This window comes from Triticum aestivum, chromosome 4A, assembly GCF_018294505.1.
Source record: "Triticum aestivum cultivar Chinese Spring chromosome 4A, IWGSC CS RefSeq v2.1, whole genome shotgun sequence".
Taxonomy (NCBI): Eukaryota; Viridiplantae; Streptophyta; class Magnoliopsida; order Poales; family Poaceae; genus Triticum; species Triticum aestivum.
In genome coordinates this window covers 498,637,038-498,656,588 of record NC_057803.1, presented here as the reverse complement: position 1 = coordinate 498,656,588, position 19,551 = coordinate 498,637,038, and the positions used below count along the sequence as shown (strand labels likewise).

The 19,551-nt window shown below is 46.7% G+C and overlaps 1 long non-coding RNA gene across 1 annotated transcript; it reads left to right on the top strand.

Moving 5' to 3' along the window:
* Positions 1 to 17,255: 17,255 nt before the first annotated feature.
* Positions 17,256 to 19,330, top strand: LOC123082138 (uncharacterized). The gene is made up of 3 exons (XR_006438954.1): positions 17,256 to 17,388; positions 17,543 to 17,606; positions 18,146 to 19,330. It is a non-coding gene; the product is annotated as an uncharacterized lncRNA (long non-coding RNA).
* Positions 19,331 to 19,551: the final 221 nt, after the last annotated feature.

The following is a 19,551-nucleotide window of genomic DNA, read 5'->3' as shown; positions in this document are numbered from 1 at the left end:
TCGGGGAAGAGTTCCGTCAGCACGATGGCGTGGTGACAATCTTGATGTACTACCGTCGCAGGGCTTCGCCTAAGCACCGCTACAATATTATCGAGGACTATGGTGGAAGGGGGCACCGCACACAGTTAAGAATATGATCACGCGGATCAACTTGTGTGTCTAGGGGTGCCCCTGCCCCCGTATATAAAGGATCAAAGGGGGGGTGCAGCCGGCCAGGAGGAGGGCGCGCCAGGAGGAGTCCTACTCCCATCGGGAGTAGGATTCCCCCCCCCCATTTCCTAGTTGGAATAGGATTCGGGAGGGGGAAAGAGGAGAGAGAGAAGGAAGGGGGGGCGCCGCCCCCTTCTCCTTATCCTATTCGGACTAGGAGGGGAGGGGCGCGTGGCCCAGCCCTGGCCACCTCTCCTCTCTTCCACTAAAGCCCACTAAGGCCCATATACCTCCCGGGGGGTTCCGGTAACCTCCCGGTACTCCGGTAAAATCCCGATTTCACCCGGAACACTTCCGATATCCAAATATAGGCTTCCAATATATCAATCTTTATGTCTCGACCATTTCGAGACTCCTCGTCCTGTCCGTGATCACATCCGGGACTCCGAACAAACTTCGGTACATCAAAATGCATAAACTCATAATATAACTGTCATCGAAACCTTAAGCGTGCGGACCCTACGGGTTCGAGAACAATGTAGACATGACCGAGACAGGTCTCCGATCAATAACCAATAGCGGAACCTGGATGCTCATATTGGCTCCTACATATTCTACGAAGATCTTTTATCAGTCAGACCGCATAACAACATACGTTGTTCCCTTTGTCATCGGTATGTTACTTGCCCGAGATTCGATCGTCGGTATCTCAATACCTAGTTCAATCTCGTTACCGGCAAGTCTCTTTACTCGTTCCGTAATACATCATATCACAACTAACTCATTAGTTGCAATGCTTGCAAGGCTTATGTGATGTGCATTACCGAGAGGGCCCAGAGATACCTCTCCGACAATCGGAGTGACAAATCCTAATCTCGAAATACGCCAACCCAACATGTACCTTTGGAGACGTCTGTAGAGCTCCTTTATAATCACCCAGTTACGTTGTGACGTTTGGTAGCACACAAAGTGTTCCTCCGGCAAACGGGAGTTGCATAATCTCATAGTCATAGGAACATGTATAAGTCATGAAGAAAGCAATAGCAACATACTAAATGATCGGGTGCTAAGCTAATGGAATGGGTCATGTCAATCACATCATTCTCCTAATGATGTGATCCTGTTAATCAAATAACAACTCTTTTGTTTATGGTTAGGAAACATAACCATCTTCGATTAACGAGCTAGTCAAGTAGAGGCATACTAGTGACACTCTGTTTGTCTATGTATTCACACATGTATTATGTTTCCGGTTAATACAATTCTAGCATGAATAATAAACATTTATCATGATATAAGGAAATAAATAATAACTTTATTATTGCCTCTAGGGCATATTTCCTTCAGTATCCCACTTGCACTAGAGTCAATAATCTAGTTCACAACGCCATGTGATTCAACACTAAGAGTTCACATCACCATGTGATTAACACCCATAGTTCACATCGTCATGTGACCTATACCCAAAGGGTTTACTAGAGTCAATAATCTAGTTCACATCATTTATGTGATTAACACCCAAAGAGTACTAAGGTGTGATCATGTTTTGCTTGTGAGATAATTTTAGTCAACGGGTCTGTCACATACAGATCCGTAAGTATTTTGCGAATTCTATGTCTACAATGCTCTGCATGGAGCTACTCTAGCTAATTGCTCCCACTTTCAATATGTATCTAGATAGAGACTTAGAGTCATCCAGATCTGTGTCCAAACTTGCATCGACGTAACTTTTTACGACGAACCTTTTGTCACCTCCATAATCGAGAAATATTTTCTTATCCCACTAAGGATAATTTTGACCAATGTCCAGTGATCTACTCTTAGATCACTATTGTACTCCCTTGCTTAACACAGAGTAGGGTATACAATAGATCTGGTACACATCATGGCATACTTTATAGAACCTATGGCTGAGGCATAGGGAATGACTTTCATTCTCTTTCTATCTTCTGCCGTGGTTGGGCTTTGAGTCTTACTCAATTTCATACCTTGTAACACAGCCAAGAACTATTTCTTTTTCTGTTCCATTTTTGAACTACTTCAAAATATTGTCAAGGTATGTACTCATTGAAAAAACTTATCAAGCGTCTTGATCTATCTCTATAGATTTTGATGCTTAATATGTAAGCAGCTTCACCAAGGTCTTTCTTTGAAAAACTTCTTTAAAAACACTCCTTTATGCTTTGCAGAATAATTCTACATTATTTCTGATCAACAATATGTCATTCACATATACTTATCAGAAATGTTGTAGTCCTCCCACTCACTTTCTTGTAAATACAGGCTTCACCGCAAGTCTGTATAAAACTATATGCTTTGATCATACTATCAAAGCATTTATTCCAACTCCGAGAGGCTTGCACCAGTCCATAAATGGATCGCTGGAGCTTGCACACTTTGTTAGCTCCTTTTGGATCGACAAAACCTTCCGGCTGCATCATATACAACTCGTCTTCCAGAAATCCATTCAGGAATGTAGTTTTGACATCCATTTGCTGGATTTCATAAAATGCGGCAATTGCTAACATGATTCGGACAGACTTAAGCATAGATACGAGTGAGAAACTCTCATCATAGTCAACACCTTGAACTTGTCGAAAACCTTGTTGCGACAATTCTAGCTTTGTAGATAGTAACACTACTATCAGTGTCCGTCTTCCTCTTGAAGATCCATTTAATCTCAATGGCTCGCCGATCATTGGGCAAGTCAATCAAAGTCCATACTTTGTTCTCATACATGGATCTCATCTCAGATTTCATGGCCTCAAGCCATTTTGCGGAATCTAGGCTCATCATCGCTTCCTCATAGTTCCCAAGTTCGTCATGGTCTAGTAACATGACTTCCAGAACAGGATTACCGTACCACTTTGGTGCGGATCTCACTCTGGTTTACCTACGAGATTCGGTATTAACTTGATCTGAAGTTACATGATCATCATCATTAGTCTTCCTCACTAATTGGTGTAGTAGTCACAGGAACAGATTTCTTGTGATAAACTACTTTTCAATAAGGGAGAAGGTACAATTACCTTATCAAGTTCTACTTTCCTCCCACTCACTTCTTTCAAGAGAAACTCCTTCTCTAGAAAGGATCCATTCTTAGCAACGAATGTCTTGCCTTCGGATCTGTGATAGAAGGTGTACCCAATAGTATCCTTTGGGTATCCTATGAAGACATATTTCTCCGATTTGGGTTTGAGCTTATCAGGATGAAACTTTTTCATATAAGCATCACAATCCCAAATTTTAAGAAACGACAACTTTGGTTTCTTGCCAAACCAGAGTTCAGATTGTGTCGTCTCAACGGACTTAGATGGTGCCCCTTTTTGACGTGAATGCAGTTGTCTCTAATGCATGATCCCAAAACGATATTGGTAAATGGGTAAGAACATAGATTGTACTATGTCCAATAAAGTACGGTTATGACGTTCGAACACACCATTACACTGTGGTGTTCCAGGTGGCGTGAGTAGTGAAACTATTTCACATTGTTTTTAACTGAAGGCCAAACTCGTAACTCAAATATTTTACTTCTGTGATCATATCGTAGAAACTTTTATTTTTGTTATGATGATTCTCCACTTCACTCTGAAATTCTTTGAACTTTTCAAATATTTCAGACTTGTGTTTCATTAAGTAGATATACCCATATCTGCTCAAATCATCTGTGAAGGTCAGAAAATAATGATACCCGCCACGAGCCTTAACACTCATCGGATCTCATACATCAGTATGTATTATTTCCAGTAAGTCAGTTGCTCGCTCCATAGTTCTGGAGAACGGCGTTTTAGTCATCTTGCCCATGAGGCATGGTTCGCAAGCATCAACTGATTCATAATCAAGTGATTCCAAAAACCCATTAGCATGGAGTTTCTTCATGCGCTTTACACCAATATGACCTAAACGGCAGTGCCACAAATAAGTTGCACTATCATTATTAACTTTGCATCTTTTGGTTCCAATATTATGATTATGTGTATCACTACGATCGATATCCAACGAACTATTTTCATTGGGTGTGTAACCATATAAGGTTTTATTCATGTAAAACAGAACAACAATTTATTCTCTTACTTAAATGAATAACCGTATTACAATAAACATGATCAAATCATATTCATGCTCAACGCAAACACCAAATAACACTTATTCTGGTTCAACACTAATCCCGAAAGTATAGGGAGTGTGCGATGATGATCATATCAATCTTGGAACCACTTCCAACACACATCGTCACTTCACCCTTAACTAGTCTCTGTTTATTCTGCAACTCCCGTTTCGAGTTACTAATCTTAGCAACTGAACTAGTATCACATACTGAGGGGTTGCTATAAACACTAGTAAAGTACACATCAATAACATGTATATCAAATATACTTATGTTCACTTTGCCATCCTTCTTATCTGCCAATCACTTGGGGTAGTTCCACTTCCAGTGACCAGTCCCTTTGCAGTAGAAACACTTAGTCTCAGGCTTAGGACCAGACTTGGGCTTCTTCACTTGAGCAGCAACTTGCTTGCTGTTCTTCTTGAAGTTCCCCTTCTTCCCTCTGCCCTTTTCTTGAAACTAGTGGTCTTGTCTACCATCAACACTTGATGTTTTTCTCGATTTCTACCTTCGTCAATTTCCGCATTACGAAGAGCTTGGGAATCGTTTCTGTTATCCCTTGCATATCATAGTTCATCACGAAGTTCTACTAACTTGGTGATGGTGACTAGAGAATTCTGTCAATCACTATCTTATCTGGAAGATTAACTCCCACTTGATTCAAGCGATTGTAGTACTCAGACAATCTGAGAACATGCTCACTAGTTGAGCGATTCTCCTCCATCTTTTAGCTATAGAACTTGTTGGAGACTTCATATCTCTCAACTCAGGTATTTGCTTGAAATATTAACTTCAACTCCTGGAACATCTCATATGCTCCATGACATTCAAAACGTCTTTGAAGTACCGATTCTAAGCCATTAAGCATGGTGCACTAAACTATCAAGTAGTCATCATATTGAGCTAGCCAAACATTCATAACGTCTGCATCTGCTCCTGCAATAGGTCCATCACCTAGCGGTGCATCAAGGACATAATTCTTCTGTGCAGCAATGAGGATAAATCTCAGATCATGGATCCAATCCGCATCATTGCTACTAACATCTTTCAACACAATTTTCTCTAGGAACATATCAAAATAAACACAGGGAAGCAACAACGCGAGCTATTGATCTACAACATAATTTGCAAAATACTACCAGGATAAATTTAAGTTCAATTAATCATATTACTTAAGAACTCCCACTTAGATAGACATCCCTCTAATCCTCTAGGTGATTACATGATCCAAATCAACTAAACCATGTCCGATCATCACGTGAGATGGAGTAGTTTCATTGGTGAACATCGCTATGTTGATCATATCTGCTATATGATTCACGCTCGACCTTTCGGTCTTCGTGTTCCAAGGCCATATCTGTATATGCTTGGCTCGTCAAGTATAACCTGAGTATTCTACGTGTGCAACTGTTTTGCACCCGTTGTATTTGAACGTAGAGCCTATCACACCTGATCATCACGTGGTGTCTCAGCACGAAGAACTTTCGCAACGGTGCATACTCAGGGAGAACACTTCTTGATAATTAGTGAGAGATCATCTTATAATGCTACCGTCAATCAAAGCAAGATAAGATGCATAAAAGATAAACATCACATGCAATCAATATAAGTGATATGATATGGCCATCATCATCTTGTGCTTGTGATCTCCATCTTCGAAGCACCGTCATGATCACCATCGTCACCGGTGCGACACCTTGATCTCCATCGTAGCATCGTTGTCGTCTCGCCAATCTTATGCTTCCATGACTATCGCTACCGCTTAGTGATAAAGTAAAGCATCACGGCGCGATTGCATTGCATACAATAAAGCGACAACCATATGGCTCCTGCCAGTTGCCGATAACTCGGTTACAAAACATGATCGTCTCATACAATAAAATTTAGTATCATGTCTTGACCATATCACATCACAACATGCCCTGCGAAAACAAGTTAGACGTCCTCTACTTTGTTGTTGCAAGTTTTACGTGGCTGCTACGGGCTTAAGCAAGAACCAATCTTACCTACGCATCAAAACCACAACGATAGTTTGTCAAGTTGGTGTTGTTTTAACCTTCGCAAGGACCGGGCGTAGCCACACTCGGTTCAACTAAAGTTGGAGAAACTGTCACCCGCTAGCCACCTTTGTGCAAAGCACGTCGGGAGAACCGGTCTCGCGTAAGCGTATGCGTAATGTCGGTCCGGGCCGCTTCGTCCAACAATATCGCCGAACCAAAGTATGACATGCTGGTAAGCAGTATGACTTATATCGCCCACAACTCACTTGTGTTCTACTCATGCATATAACATCAACACATAAAACCTAGGCTCTGATACCACTGTTGGGGAACGTACTAATTTCTAAATTTTCCTATGCACACGCAAGATCATGGTGATGCATAGCAACGAGAGGGGAGAATGTGATCTACGTACCCTTGTAGACCGACAGCGGAAGCGTTAGCACAACGCGGTTGATGTAGTCGTACGTCTTCACGGCCCGACCGATCAAGCACCGAAACTACGGCACCTCCGAGTTCTAGCACACGTTCAGCTCGATGACGATCCCCGGACTCCGATCCAGCAAAGTTTCGGGGAAGAGTTCCGTCAGCACGACGGCGTGGTGACGATCTTGATGTACTGCCGTCGCAGGGCTTCGCCTAAGCACCGCTACAATATTATCGAGGACTATGGTGGAAGGGGGCACCGCACACGGTTAAGAATATGATCACGTGGATCAACTTGTGTGTCTAGGGGTGCCCCCTTCCCCCGTATATAAAGGATCAAAGGGGGGGTGCGGCCGGCCAGGAGGAGGGCGTGCCAGGAGGAGTCCTACTCCCACCGGGAGTAGGATTCCCCCCTTTCCTAGTTGGAATAGGATTCGGGAGGGGGAAAGAGGAGAGAGAGAAGGAAGGGGGGCGCCGCCCCCTTCTCCTTATCCTATTCGGACTAGGGGGGCGAGGGGCGCGTGGCCCAGCCTTGGCCACCTCTCCTCTCTTCCACTAAAGCCCACTAAGGCCCATATACCTCCCGGGGGTTCCGGTAACCTCCCGGTACTCCGGTAAAATCCCGATTTCACCCGGAACACTTCCGATATCCAAATATAGGCTTCCAATATATCAATCTTTATGTCTCGACCATTTCGAGACTCCTCATCATGTCCGTGATCACATCCGGGACTCCGAACAAACTTCGGTACATCAAAATGCATAAACTCATAATATAACTGTCATCGAAACCTTAAGTGTGCGGACCCTACGGGTTCGAGAACAATGTAGACATGACCGAGACACGTCTCCGGTCAATAACCAATAGCGGAACCTGGATGCTCATATTGGCTCCTACATATTCTACGAAGATCTTTTATCGGTCAGACCGCATAACAACATACGTTGTTCCCTTTGTCATCGGTATGTTACTTGCCCGAGATTCGATCGTCGGTATCTCAATACCTAGTTCAATCTCGTTACCGGCAAGTCTCTTTACTCGTTCCATAATACATCATCTCACAACTAACTCATTAGTTGCAATGCTTGCAAGGCTTATGTGATGTGCATTACCGAGAGGGCCCGGAGATACCTCTCCGACAATCGGAGTGACAAATCCTAATCTCGAAATACGCCAACCCAACATGTACCTTTGGAGACACCTGTAGAGCTCCTTTATAATCACCCAGTTACGTTGTGATGTTTGGTAGCACACAAAGTGTTCCTCCGGCAAACGGGAGTTGCATAATCTCATAGTCATAGGAACATGTATAAGTCATGAAGAAAGCAATAGCAACATACTAAACGATCGGGTGCTAAGCTAATGGAATGGGTCATGTCAATCACATCATTCTCCTAATGATGTGATCCCGTTAATCAAATAACAACTCTTTTGTTTATGGTTAGGAAACATAACCATCTTCGATTAACGAGCTAGTCAAGTAGAGGCATACTAGTGACACTCTATTTGTCTATGTATTCACACATGTATTATGTTTCCGGTTAATACAATTATAGCATGAATAATAAACATTTATCATGATATAAGGAAATAAATAATAACTTTATTATTGCCTCTAGGGCATATTTCCTTCAATAGTCCGGCTGTTCGGAGACCCCCTAATCCAGGACTCCCTCAATGAGAATGGTCGACTGAAGTCAGGGGACGGCAAGGCCTGTTGCCAGGCGACAATGTTTATCTTAAAAATAACAAGCATTCGTTCCTTGGCATGGGCCTCGCGCACGCACAGAGAACCCGGAAAGCACCCTTTTTCATTAAAAACATCCCATACAGGTACAATTCATATGGAATTAAAAACATGAGCAAGGGGTTACAAATTTTAAATCTAACAAGTGCATGCAGGCTTACAAACTAAAAAGAGGTAAGACGCCGGTAATCCCTTTCTTGCCCCTCTCCTCAGAAGGTGGAACAGGAAGGCCGGAGGGCAAAAAGAGCGCCTAGGCAAGGTACGAGGAGCAGAAGGCACCAAGACAAACATCTTGGTGCCAGGAAAGGAGCTGGAAGACGAGGCAGCGGGCCGGCAATACGCGACGAAGGCGTCGGTGCCCGCATACTCCGACATGACGGCCGCCACCCGCCTTCTTCGCCTTCTCCGGCCCTCCTACGCCAGCCGCCCAAGGAGACGACGGGGAGCGCCCCGATGGAGAGCTTGACGAGGAAGGCCCTCGGCAGGCCGCACAACGTAGGGCGGGGCGATGCGATCAGTCGGAGACGAGGTCGACGTGACCTCGCTCGACGCTCTCGTCGTTGCTATCGCTACCCTCCTCATCACTCCCGCTTGAAAAGGAGTCCTCATTGTCAGAGGAGCTCTCCATGCAGCACTTCAGGCGAGCTCCAAGATCTCCAAAGACCTTGACGGAGAGCAGGCCGCCCTCCATTAACTTGAAGTAGAGGACAAGCCCCGTCGTCAGGCTGTGGATGCGACTGAACGTCTTCCCTCCGCGGTGGAGGTACATGAGTGAGGAGCGGGGAAGTCGACGTCGACCCGTGTGCCACGTCCCCGCAACCCCTCATGTGCAACCTGAGGTTCTGGGGTGGATTGAGCTCCATCTCCCGAGAAAATGGGGTAGGGAGATGGAGGCGGCGACGCGGTGGCCAGCGCATCCTAATGACTCGCGGGGCTGGTCCCTGACGTGGCCCTCCATCGGGGGAGGCATCGCTGGCGGAGGCAAGGCCGATGCGCCGCCCCGTCCCCCTCTCCCTCGAGCTTCTCGGCGACCTCGGCCTCGCTCCCTCCCCCTTCCTCTCGTGGCCGGCTCCGCCACCACGAGCTCTTGGGGAGGAGGGACGCGCTGATGAGCAACAACCCTTGCCGCCATCGTCGAAGGGCTGACACCCCCTCTTGCCATGGCGGGTGGAAGAAAAGAGTGGAGGTGGGAGAGGATGGATGTTGAGAGAATGTGGGATGACATCCCCCTCCCCCTCCTTATAAAGGGGCGAGGTCGAAGCTCGGCTGCCCCACTCAACCAATCCAGCCACCGGAGGCGCAGGGAATCAGGACCGACCCGCTGCCCCAATCAGCAACGGCCCGGTTTCCCGCCTCCACCGCCTGCCACCTGCATGGGGGACACGTGGCGAGCAAGCAGAACTGAGGGGACGGGGGAGGCGGCCGTTCTCCACCCCGTGATCGAGGGGGATTGATGCCTTGAAGACCATGACCCGAGTCCGCCCGAGTAAATGAGCCGCGCCTTTGCGCCTCCCTCTTTTTATGGGGAAGGCGCGAGCCGCCTCTTTACGATGTGACACATGCATGCAGAAACCGCCCCATGCCTGACCCCCGCGTCAAGCATGACCCTCCATGTCGCGCGTTCAACATAGGTCATGGGGAAGCGCAGCAGACGAGAAGTTACTACGGTAAAATCCGCCCCACCTGCCCGCGCACCATTCTGGGCCTAGCCCAACAACGTGACGTGCTTATGTGTGGCCCAGGCCCGGGGGCTCCTATCGGTGTACAAAAGTAGGGGCTCTTCTTTTGACCCTTTTACTTGTGCACGGGCAGTCTGAGCCGTGCGCCACGGCCACACTTAGCAGGGCAGAGGATGGAATCCGGAAAGAAGCCGAAGTACGAGACAACCGAGGCAACGCCAAGACCAGAAACGCAGGAGAGCAAGAGGGCGAGGTGGACTCCCTCGGCAAGATCCTTGCGGAGGAAGCCTCCCAGCCCCGGCAAGAGCCTTGCCGGGCAACTTGCCCGATGCCAGCGGAGCAAGCCACCCTTGAGCCCACAGGCTCCAACCCAACTAACTATGTTGGAACCAAGGCTCGGGAGGCGCCTCTGTGGTGGCATGCAAATCTTTGTCAAGATTATAAACATGTGAGATCAGATAAGGACCAGAAGACGGCGACCCTCGGCGGGATCCTAGCTGAGGAAATCCAAAAGACCCCCGGCGAGACCCTTGCCGAGGACGACTACAACGCCATGGCAATACCCTTGTCGGGCCCCGGCAAGACCCTTGCCGAGGGTATCAGCAGGGCCACTGCCAGGCCCGCGCTAGCCAAGACTCAACCACCGCCCCCAAGCAGCTGCTAGCTCAACCAGCTGGGCAAGCACCTGCGTGGCGACGGGCGGCCTCTACACCGACTTGGCAAGCACATGCATGGCGGCATGTGACGCTTCATGAAGGCTCCACCGCCGCGCCAACCCAGCAGCCAGCCAACGTGGCGCTACGACGCCTCGTCAGCTCGGATGCATGTCGAAGCCAGGCATGGCGGTGACAGGTGGGATGTGCCTCCTGTCGGTGTACAAAAGTAGGGGCTCTTCTTTTGACCCCTTTACTTGTGCACAGGCAGTCAGGGCTGCGCGCCACGACCACACTTAGTAGGGCAGAGGAGGGAAGCCGGAGAGAAGCCGAAATACGAGACAACCAAGGGAACGCCAAGACCAGAAGCGTAGGAGAGCAAGAGGGTGAGGTGGACTCCCTCGGCTAGATCCTTGCCGAGGCAGCCTCCACAGCCTCGGCAAAGAGCCTTGCCGAGGCAACTTGCCCGATGCCAGCAGAGCAAGCCACCCTTGAGCACATAGGCTCCAACCCAACCAACTACATTGGAACCAAGGCTCGGGAGGCGCCTCCGTGGTGGCATGCAAATCTTTGTCAAGATCATAAACATGTGAGATCAGATAAGGACCAGAAGACGGCGACCCTCGGCCGGATCCTAGCCGAGCAAATCCGGTCTTGCCGGGGACGACTACAATGCCACGGCAATACCCTTGCCGGGCCCTGGCAAGACCCTTTCCGAGGGCATCAGCAGGGCCACTGCCAGGCCCGCGCCAGCCAAGACTCAACCACCGTCCCCAAGCAGCTGCTAGCTCAACCAGCTGGGCAGGCACCTGTGTAGCGACGGGCGTCCTCTACACCGACTCGGCAAGCACCTGCATGGCGGCATGTGACCCTTCATGAAGGCTCCACCACCATGCCAGCCCAGCAGCCAGCCGACCTGGCGCTACGACACCTCGCCAGCTCGGACGCGTGTCGAAGCCAGGCGTGGCGGCGACATGTTGGACGTGCTTCCTTACCACCCCCGATAAAGTGAGAGGGGCACATCAGCGGCGCATTAAATGCGTTTATCCGACGGGGCCAGAGGATAGACTCATCCACTATAGACCTTTCCACCTCTTGTGTGCCACTGTGGCAACCCCTTTTCGCCTATAAAAGGAGGCCCAAGGCGTCCACGAGAGGGATTCGACTCTTTTGGGCAAGTTGCACCCCGTAGCTAGATCAAGAACACAAGAACACTCAAATACATCCACCAAAGTAGGATTAGGGTATTACGCATCTTCACAGCCCGAACCTGAGTAAACGATCCGTGTGCTTCCTGTCAGTCCTGCTCTTTGCACAACCGCACGCTCACCAACCATAGAAGGGATCCTAGTGGCCCCATAGGTGTCATTTCCACCGACATCCGGAGCGCCAGTTCGTTTTCTTTCTCCCAAGCGGCTCAGCACAAGTGTCCATGTGCCCTGTGAACCAGATAAGACAGAAAGACGCATACTCGACCTCTAGGCTAGGGGTTAGTCGCCGCTATGCACTATCAACCCTAACCGAGGGAGAGACTTAACCTAGCATGCATGCTAAAACTTAGGGCGCCAGCGCTTCATTTATTTATGCTCAGGGTCTGCGCCTGGCTTTGTACAGAGGGTTATATGCCTTGTCGGCAAGGCTTGTACAATAGGTGGGTTGTTGGGGGGCCCGGCAACCGCGCCTTATGGGTAAAACCTGCGAAGATGTTCAATGTTCCAGGAGTTGCTCACTAGAACAACATCTTCGGTCTCCAGGCGGACTGCGCCAGGCCTGGTGACTCGTATTATCCGATAAGGGCCTTCCCACTTCGGCGTCAAGTTGCTTGAATTCTTGGCCGACTGAACGCGTCGAAGAACAAGGTCGCCTTCCTCAAGGCTTCGGGCATGAACCTTGCAGCTATGATAGCAGCGCAAGGCTTGCTGGTAGCGCGCTGCTCTCACAGCCGCCTGAAGACGATCTTCCTCAAGGAGCGTTGCGTCATTTTCCCGCAATTGCTCTTGCTCAAGCTCTTCGTAAGCGAGCACTCGAGGTGACCCATGTATGAGTTTCATGGGGAGAACTGCTTCTGCCCCGTATACTAGGGCAAAGGGTATCTAGTCGGTGGCTCGATTTGGCGTCATTCTGATCGACGAAAGAACCGCCGGCAACTCATCAATCCAGCGCTTTCCTCTCTTGTGCAGCCTGTCAAAAGTCTTTGTTCTCAGGCCTCGCAACACTTCAGCATTTGCCCTTTCCGCCTGGCCGTTGCTTCGTGGGTGTGCCAGTGAAGCGAAACAGACCCTGCTGCCGAGGTCTTGGATGTATTGCATGAAGGTGTGGCTTGTGAACTGAGTGTTTTTGTCAGTGATGACTCTGTTTGGCACACCAAAACGGCACACTAGCCCCTTGAAGAACTTGACGGCTGACTGTGCTGTGTAGTCGTCCGAGCTGACGAGGTGTCGTAGCACCACGTTGGCTGGCTGCTGGGCTGGCGCGGTGGTGGAGCCTTCATGAAGGGTCGCATGCCGCCACGCAGGTGCTTGCCGAGTCGGTGTAGAGGCCGCCCGTCACCACACAGGTGCCTGCCCAGCTGGTTGAGCTAGCAGCTGCTTGGGGACGGTGGTTGAGTCTTGGCTGGCGTGGGCCTGGCAGTGGCCCTGCTGATGCCCTCGGCAAGGGTCTTGCCGGGGCCTGACAAGGGTATTGTCGTGGCATTGAAGTCATCCCCGGCAAGGGTCTCGCCGGGGGTCTTGTGGATTTCCTCGGCTAGGATCCCGCCGAGGGTCACCGTCTTCTGGTCCTTATCTGATCTCACATGTTTATAATCTTGACGAAGATTTGCATGCCACTACAGAGGCGCCTCCCGAGCCTTGGTCCCACGTAGTTTGTTGGGTTGGAGCCTGTGGGCTCAAGGGTGGCTTGCTTCGCTTGCATCAGGCAAGTTGCCCTGGCAAGGCTCTTGCCGGGGCTGTGAGGCTGCCTCGGCAAGGATCTTGCCGAGGGAGTCCACCTCACCCTCTTGCTCTCCTGGGTTTCTGGTCTTGTCGTTGCCTCAGTTGTCTCGTACTTCATCTTCTTTCTGGCTTCCCTCCTCTGCCCTGCTAAGTGTGGCCGTGGCGCGCGGCTCTGACTGCCCGTGCACAAGTAAAGGGGTTAAAAGAAGAGTCCCTACTTTTGTACACCAAAAGTTGTGAAACTATTCCACATTGTTTTAAATGAAGGCCAAACTCGTAACTCAAATATTCGCCTCTGCGATCAGATCGTAGAAACTTTATTTTCTTGTTACGATGATTCTCCACTTCACTCTGAAATTCTTTGAACTTTTCAAAAGTTTTAGACTTGTGTTTCATTAAGTAGATATACCCATATCTGTTCAAATCATCTGTGAAGGTCAGAAAATAACTATACCCGCCGCGAGCCTCAACACTCATCGGACCGCATACATTGGTATGCATTATTTACAATAAGTCAGTGGCTCACTCCATTGTTCTGGAGAACGCAGTCTTAGTCATCTTGCCCATAAGGCATGGTTCGCAAGCATCAAATGATTCATAATCAAGTGATTCCAAAAGTCCATCTGCATGGAGTTTCTTCATGTGCTTTACACCAATATGACCTAAACGGCAGTGCCACAAATATGTTGCACTATCATTATCAACTTTGCATCTTTTGGCATCAATATTATTAATATGTGTATAACCACGATCGAGATTCAACAAACCATTCACATTGGTTGTATGACCATTGAAGGTTTTATTCATGTAAACAGAACAATAATTATTCTCTGACTTAAATGAATAACCGTATTGCAATAAACATGATCCAATCATATTCATGCTCAACGCAAACACCAAATAACATTTATTTAGGTTCAACACTAATCCCGAAGGTAGAGGGAGTATGCGATGGTGATCTTATTAACCTTGGAATCACTTCCAACACACATCGTTACCTCGCCCTCAACTAGTTTCTGTTCATTTTGTAATTCCTATTTCGAGTTACTAATCTTAGCAACTGAACTGGTATCAAATACCCAGGGGTTACTATGAACACTAATAAAGTACACATTAATAATATGTATATCAAATATACCTTTGTTTACTTTGCCATCATTCTTATCCGCCAAATACTTGGGCAGTTCTGTTTCCAGTGACCAGTCCCTTTGCAGTAAAAGCACTTAGTTTCAGGCTTTGGTCCAGCTTTGGGCTTCTTCCAGGGCGTGAAAACTTGCTTGCAATTCTTCTTGAAGTTCCCTTTCTTTCCCTTTGCCCTTTGTCTTGAAACTAGTAGTCATGTTAACCATCAACACTTGATGCTCTTTCTTGATTTCTACCTTCGCCGATTTTAGAATTGCGAAGAGTGCTACCTCTTGAGCATGTGTTGGTTTTCCCTTAAAGAGGAAAGGGTGATGCAGCAAAGTAGCGTAGGTATTTCCATCAGTTTTTGAGAACCAAGGTATCAATCCAGTAGGAAACTACATGCAAATCGCCTAGTACCTGCACAAACAAGTAAGAACCTTGCAATCAACGTGATAAAGGGGTTGTGAATCCCTTCATGGCCACTTGCAAAAGTGAGATCTGATAAAGATAATAAGATAAATATTTTTGGTATTTTTGTTGTATAGATTGAAAAGTAAAGATTGCAAAAAAACGGCGTCAGAAATGGCTAGTTGACGGAAAACTAATATGATGTAAAGTAGACCCGGGGGCATAGGTTTCACTAGTGGCTTCTCTCAAGATAGCATAAATTACGATGGGTGAACAAATTACTGCCGAGCAATTGATAGAAAAGCGCATAGTTATGAGAATATCTAGGCATGATCATGAACATAGGCATCACGTCCGTGTCAAGTAGACCGAAATGATTCTGCATCTACTACTATTACTCCACACATCAACCGCTATTCAGCATGCATCTAGAGTATTAAGTTCATAAGAACAGAGTAACGCATTAGGCAAGATGACATGATATAGAGGGATAAACTCAAGCAATATGATATAAACCCCATCTTTTTATCCTCGATGGCAACAATACAATACGTGCCTTGATGCCCCTGATGTCACTGGGAAAGGACACTGCAAGATTGAACCCAAAGCTAAGCACTTCTCCCATTGCAAGAAAGATCAATCTAGTAGGCCAAACCAAATTGATAATTCGAATGGACTTGCAAAGATATCAAATCATGCATATAAGAATTCAGAGAAGAATCAAATATTGTTCATAGATAAACTTGATCATAAACCCACAATTCATCAGATCTCGGCAAACACACCACAAAAAGTATTACATAGAATAGATCTCCAAGAGCATCGAGGAGAACTTTGTATTAAGAAGCAAAGAGAGAGAATAAGACATCTAGCTAATAACTATGGACCCGAAGGTCTGTGGTAAACTACTCACACATTATCGGAGAGGCTATGGTGTTGATGTAGAAGCCCTCCGTGATCGAATCCCCCTCCGGCAGATCGCCAGAAAAGGTCCCCAGATGGGATCTCACAGGTACAGAAGGTTGCGGCGGTGGAAAAGTGGTGTCGTGGTTCCCCTAGATGTTTTCAGGGTATAAGAGTATATATAGGCGAAAGAAGTAGGTCGATGGAGCTACGAGGGGCCCACGAGGGTGGGGGCGCGCCTGCCCCTGGGCGCGCTGCCCTACCTCGTGGTCGCCTCGTTGCTTCATTGACTTCCACTCCAAGTCTCCTGGATTGCGTTTGTTCCAAAAAAAGATCCTCGCGAAGGTTTCGTTCCATTTTGATTCCGTTTGATATTTTTTTCTGCGAAACACTGAAATAGGCAAAAACAACAATTTGCACTAGACCTTCAGTTAATAGGTTAGTCTCAAAATAATATAAAAGTGCATAATAAAGCCCATTAAACATCCAAAACAGATAATATAATAGCATGGAACAATCAAAAATTATAGATACGTTGGAGATGTATCAAGCATCCCCAAGCTTAATTCCTACTCGTCCTCGAGTAGGTAAATGATAAAAACAGAATTTTTGATGTGGAATGCTACCGAGCATAATTTTCAGTGTAACTTCTTTATTGCGGCATGAATGTTTAGATCCAAAAGATTCTAGACAGAAGTTTAATATCTATCTATCTATTATATAATTAAAATAGAAGACAAATCAGCCATCACGTTTGTCCACACAGATTAAATTATCCTGACCGTTAGTTTTATATATTAATGGCTAGGATTTACAAGATTAACGTTACATGCAAATATTATTTGCACGTACATAAAGCAGTACAATATGTCACGTAGGAGTAGTCTTTTTTTGCGGATGGAGTAGTCTTTTTTTTGGATGGAACATGTATGAGTAGTGTGACATAATGTTTCATCCGGACTCCTATGCCTTTGTTAAGGAAAAGAACGTGACCATCATAATAGGAAAATGAGTCCAACCAAAATGCATATTGACGTCATCTATGTGTCAGGCTATAGGAAAGAACCGCATGTTTAAGAAAAAAACTAAGAAAAGAGAACTCCGTGTACACCTCTGAAATAAAAAACATGTCTCACACGGCCTCCATCACCTCGCCGCCCTACCCGGCGACGCATCATATAGCGATCCTCACCACCGTTAGCTCATCGTCTTCGAAAGTTCCATCTGACCTGGATCAATTCGATCCAAACAAAAGGTACCATCAAATCAAGTGTGTTCAACCTTCTAATCGCGTTCCTAGGTTAAAAAATCACGTTCCTAGGTTGTTTCCTCTCCTACCCTTGAATCTCAGATTTCAAATCCAGCAGTCTGAGATGCATATATTCCAGTACATGATGGTGATTTAGCAGGTACAATCCAGTCTTGCGTGTTCCTCTCGGTTTCCAAGTTCAGCAATCGATGGTGATTTAACAGGTACAACCAGATCAAGTGTGTCCTCTCCAATCTTTGAATTTCAGTTTTCAAGGTCAGTAATCTAGCCTGTATATATGTTTGATCACATGATTTTTTCCCCACACTGGATGTTATAGCAAGTAGGATCCACTCTACTCAAGCGATCTCAGATTCAAAGTTCTGAACTAGCAGCAATCCAACACGTATATTCAGTTACATGGTTTAGTAGGATCGATGTACGGGCCACTGTATGAAGCATATTTTGGTGGCCGCGGCTCAAACAAAATTGTTGAGTTTCTCTACTTTCACTCCATGTCCGCAAGTGCTATATATGCATAATAGCTTGAGTAAACACCTGATAGTAATTTTGCTACAAAAGTCTACTCTTCCACACTCTTGATTTACATCTTCCGTCCACAACGTAAAATTGTTTTTTCATGTAGCATGTTGATGCGTATCATGGTCTGTCGAGCAGACATTGATTGAAAAAATGTAACTATTGTTGTATAGTGATTGATTTTGTTACCACTTCTAACCTTCAAAGTTCATATTTTCTCCAGTCCGATTCTAGCAGCAGGTGCCAATAAAGGCATGATAGTGTGATGCAAGCAGTCATGCCCTCTGTTGTCCGGTCATGCAAGTTGTTCGACTCATGTCTGCAGACTCTTGATTCAAATCTTCCATCCACAACGTGAAATTGTCTTTTTATGTAGCATGTTGATGCGTAGCATGGTCTGTCGGGCAGGCAGGAGCACGGTTTTTTGTAGGCCGAGCTACATGGTACCCTATATCAGGACCGTCTAAAGTGGACTGTGATGCATCGAAATATGTGGAAAAGTTTGAAAAGTTGCAACTCTGTTAAGATGATCAGCGCATAATATACTGGCAGGACGCACTGTTGATGATGTGAAAGGACATCTGCCCCTGGCCTCATGCCGCACGCCTCTCTCTCACAGTCACATGCAGCCTCATGCCGTCTCTCTCTCACATGCACAGCCTCTGACACAGTCTCTATCTCATCTACTATGAAAAAACCACCGCTTCATTCATCTCTCACTTTCTTAAAAAAGTATGTCTTTTCTCTCACAAGCGCGCGCTCTCTCTCTCTCTTCAATTTCTCAAAGGTGTCTCTCTCTACTTTGAGAAGGTAAATTTGAGAATACAAAGTTTTCTCGACTCTATTTTTTGTCTTCATAAATTTCTCTCTAGTATCTCAGGCTTTCACACAGGTTATCTCCGTCTCTAAAAAGTCCATGTTTTTTCTCTCTAGTTGTGGGGTACTGCCCCACTCTTTCTCTCTCGCATGTAGGCTGCAACAGCAGTGAGCTAGACATCGGACAGAGCATCTACACAGCAGCACGGGACGCACATGCACCTGCTCGGCTGCTCCCTCTCACATGCAGTGAAAACAAATCAGAAAGTGAAAGAGTGAGAGAGAGAGAGAGCGCTACATGTGCTGACAAACGTCATTGTGTATTCACTAACGCCAGCAAGTGGGTGTAAACAAATGCGGCTGTTGCGGTCTGTTTGCCTCGTGACCACAAGTACTCAAGCGGCGAGGCTTGTGACCACAAGTAGTCAAGCGAAGAGGCAGTGACACGACGGGACAGCGCTGGTGGCACGGGAAATCTCGCTACTGTTCACGTAGCCCTTCCTTTCAGACTAAATCTCTCTATGCTATAGAGATTCTACTGCATATGCTGGCACTAGCACAGATCTTCGTATCATGACCAACGGTATAGATAAGGGGCATCGTGTAGGACGAGCTACAAAGAAACTTTGCGGGTAGACATTGATTGGAAAAATGTAACTATTGTTGTATAGTGATTGGTTTTGTTACCACTTCTAACCTTCAAAGTTCATATTTTCTCTGATCCGATTCTAGCAGTAGGTGCCAATAAAGGCATGATAATGTGATGCAAGCAATCATGCCTCTATTGTCCTGTCATGCAAGCTGTTCGACTCC